Genomic DNA, 4,660 nt, shown 5'->3' on the forward strand with positions numbered 1-4,660 from the left:
TAAAATGACATAAGTAATTATTACCGTTGCCTTAGGATGATAGAGGATGATATGACTACGACATACATGTATCATAAATATCATAAATAGGGTGAGAGGTTAGCCATGTTACCGTGCTCCAAGTGCTACTCTAAGACCATTTACTAAGTTAAAGCTAAAGACTTACACACCCCAAGCCCTAAATTCATGACCCTCTAACACTACTAGGTACTACTCTGCCGTAAGTGACCAATGATCTCTCACCACGCCATCTTGAAATTCATGTTTTTTCTCACATAGGCTTGATGCCCTATACCATGTTTTAAGGCATGATGTCAGGTAGATGTTTCATGTTTTTCTCACCTAGATGAGATTCCCTATATTATGTTTTATATGGGACGCCTGCTCATGTTTTTGCAGGTCAAACCTACTCCATGTTCTGCAGACTCATCCTACACATGTTTTAAGATTTCATGACCACGTTTCTTGCAGGATGTCACATCCATGTTGCTTACAGATCATGTGACCCTTTCGGTCTTTAATGGGGAGTAGTCTAAAGACACAATAAGGTGGTTACCACGTTTACTAAGTACCATGAACCTTAAACCCAAGCTAAGAATATTAAGTCTCTGGTGGTTTTAAAACATATTGTACCTTAGCACCTACCATAGATACGATTATGAACCTATAAATACACTTAATATTTGTACTTTCTATATATATATATATATATATATATATATATATATATATATAATGTTTTTTAAATAACTAGGAGCTCATCGGGACTGAAAGTGAGCTTTGGAGGCGGCACAATAGACAAGCTACCATTGTGATGATATTTTGATTTATTTGAAGATTTTGCTTAAACATGTGGAGCATGTTAAGTGAGTTTGGATTATACATCGAAAGGAGAAATTTCATGTTAATTTTAATAAGGGTAGTTTTTGCGTAAAAAAAAAGTTCATTTTCTTGTCTTCATAGTTGGTAAAAGTGGAGTAGGAGTAGATGAGAAAATTAGAGTCATTAAGAATTTGACAAAAAGAATGTTGTTTTAAAATGGGAAGATAGGTAAGAGAATGCATTTAATGAGTTTAAGACGAAATTAAGAAAAATGTACCATTACTTGTCTCGCCTAAATTTGATAAAACTTTTGAAATTGAGTGTGATGCAAGTGGTTTGGGCATAGGTGCTATTTTGATGAAAGACAGAAAAACCATTCATGTATTTTAGTGAAAAACTAAATAGGGTAGCATTGAACTATCCTACCTATGATAAAAAAATTGTTTGCTTTAGTTCGCACATTGCAGGTGTGACAACACTACTTATGGCCTAGAGAGTTTATGATACACAGATCAAAAAAGCTTGAAGTATTTAAGTGTCAAAGAAAACTGAACCGTAGGCATGCAAAGTGGGTGGAGTTCATTGAAACATTTCCATATGTCATCAAATATAAGCAAGGTAAGGATAATACAGTAGCTAATGCATTATCTAAAAGGTACAATCTCTTTATTTCTCTTCGCAAATTCTTATACTGAGCATATTAAAGAATTATATAGAGATGATCAAGACTTCAAAACTATTTATGCATCTTGTAGGTTATAATATGTTGCATAAACACTCCTATTGGCCCCTTTTGGCCGAAGATCAAACATGATGTTCATAAGGTTTGTACTCAATGTTTTAAAGAACCTAAATCTAGATCACAACCAAATAGATTGTATTCTCCTTTGAATATACCTAACAAACCTTTGACTAATATATTTATGAATTTTGTTCTTTGTTTGCCGCACACTAAAAAGGGTAAAATAGTATTTTTGTTGTCGCGAACAGATTTAGTAAAATGACTCGTTTTATTGTATGCAAAGCATGTTGCTAACTTATTATTTAGTAAATTAGTAAGATTACATAAAATCCCTATAATAATTGTTAATAACAGGGATGTTAAATTTTTAAGTCACTCATGTAATAGTATTCAGGGTAAAATGGGTATCAAGTTTTTGTTTCCAATTACATGTCATACTCAAAGTGACGGACAACTGAGATGGTTAATAGAACATTAGGAGTGATGTATATGACTATTATTTCTAAGAATATTAAGTCATTGGACGAATGTTTTCCGTGTGTAGAATTTGCATTTAACAGACCAATTCACAGTACCACTCATGTTTTCATTTTGAGGTTGTTTATGGATTTAATCCACATATGCCTCTTGATTTGCTTCCTATTCCTTCTAATATTTTTGTGAGTGAAGCAACCACGAGTAAGACATATTTGATAAAAATGTTGCACAAAGAGGTGAAGGAGATAATTAAGAAATAAAATTTCAAAATTGTTTCGAGAATTAACAAACAACTAAATTAGTTTTAAACGACGTGACTGTGTTTGGATACATTTTATGTAAGGATGGGAAAATTTTAAAAATAAATAAATAAATAAATAATAATAACAACTAATTCCTTATGTGTCTCGAAGCTACCCTCCCAAAGATACTTAACCAACTCCTCACTCATATATTCTTGGAAAAAAAAAAACACAAATGGAAGAGAATTTCATTTGAAAAGTAGTTAGATTTTACCTTTTCCTTTATCTTTTGTGGAATGATATTAATATGTGCAATTATTTAAATGTGAGTAACCTTTTACTTTTATCCAATGATATTAATCTGTGCCATTATTTAGATTTGAGTAAAAAATTATTAGATCAACCAAACAGTGTACTCTAAACAAAATAATAAGTACAAATATTTGAAAATTGAATGAAAAAGAAAAAGAAATACAGGAGAAAGAGAAAGAGAGGAAGGTTTGGAAAACAAATCAAAGAAAAAGAAAAAGAGGAAGATTTAGAAAACCGAATAAAAGAGAAAAAAAAAATACATAGATTTCTAAATCAAAAGAGAACAAAGAGAGAGAAAAAACAAATTAGATAAGGAAGAGAAGAATTAAGAAAGTCCATACAATTAAAATCCATTGTAAATGACTTTAGGAAAGAAGAAAATTTGAATGATTGAAAATGATTTTGGTTTAATTGCATAGTCTAAGTAAAGGAAAAAAAATTATAATCAATAAAACGGCCCAAAACTAATTGTAAACTAAATCAAAGTATTATTCAGGAGAGAAACAGAGTCAAAGTAATTGTAAACTGAATCAAAATATTATCGAGAGAGAAAGAGTCGTACAACATAGAGTCAAAGTAATTGTAAACTGAATCAAAGTTTTATACATGAGAGAAAGAGTCTACAATATTTGGATTGAATGATACCGGCACTATAAAATAATATTGACATATTTTTAATTTAAGTTTTTTTACCCAACATAATTTAGAAACAATGAAAATATGGAAGTCCATTTTTATTGATGCCATTTTAGAGCCGTATTTTACATTGTTAGTTGGATTATTAATTGAAATGCAAAATACTAACGAAAGGTGACAAACGGTGCCATAGGAAGCAAACCCCGACAACCTTTGGAGTAGCTTGCGATGAACGAGAGTTTACGTTCATTAAATTAGGGAGTACTCCGGCTAAGACCAACCAAGTAAGTGGCCTTAATATAGGATAGGCTAAAAATTGTATGAATTATGATGATGTATGAACTGTGTCGTACGATGCTGTATGATAGTATATGATGATGTAAGAGTTATGACGATGTATGAGCTGTATCATATGATGTCGTATACTAGTATATGATGATGTATGAGTGTTATGATGATGTATGAGTTATGATGCTTGATGATGTGCGTAGTATATATATATCGATGAATGACGTACTTGATATATTTGTTGCACTTTGTGGCAGTATGATGAGTATGATGATGGCGTGACGTTTACCTTAATATGATGATGTTTTACATATTGAGCATGCTATATGATGATGAGTGTCATATTGCATCATGTCGTTAGATCGACGTAGGACACAACCCTAAGAGCATGAAAATGATATTAATATGAATATCCACGAGTATGTGTTACCTAGAGTAACAAAGAGATGAGACTAGAGAGTTGTCTTAGAAGAGACGTTATGATGGATTTAGAGGGACCTCATGCATATTGTATGTTCATAAGCATAGGGCTACTTTCACTAAAGATGATGAGTGCAGACGCGCACAATATGATGATGAGTGCAAAAATGCACAATATGATGATGAGTGTGAAAGAACACAGTATGATGATGAGTGTGAATACACAACGCGTGATGATGAGTGCGAATACGCACGTATGATGATTAGGGTATTCATGAGACACGTGACACTATGGAGTTCTGCTGACCTCCGAACGTCGCTACAGATTAGCTTGACCAGAGGGTCCAGGGGGTGTGCGAGCGCCCTGGGGATTCACACTCGCACGTGTTAGCCGTGTGTAGGGAAGTACTACACATCCAATTTGTCTGAGATTGAAGGCCACCCATATGATGATTAGAGATACGTCCCTAAATCATGATTACATATGTTTGCATTTGCATGGGCCCCTATAGTGGGGCCACTTACTGAGTATTCTTTGAAATACTCAGGTCGTGCGCCACATCATTTTTCAGGTAAAGGCAAGGTGCAATGTATGGAGGATGGCGGCATCACGAGCAAAGACTATGGCACGTGCATAGGGTAGATTCATATTTAAATTTCTAGGTTTAGATTAAAATAGGTTGTTATGCATTTCATTGTTTTAAATTATTTTGTATTGCTT

Source organism: Cucurbita moschata, unplaced genomic scaffold (genome assembly GCF_002738365.1).
Source record: "Cucurbita moschata cultivar Rifu unplaced genomic scaffold, Cmos_1.0 Cmo_Scf00087, whole genome shotgun sequence".
Taxonomy (NCBI): domain Eukaryota; kingdom Viridiplantae; phylum Streptophyta; class Magnoliopsida; order Cucurbitales; family Cucurbitaceae; genus Cucurbita; species Cucurbita moschata.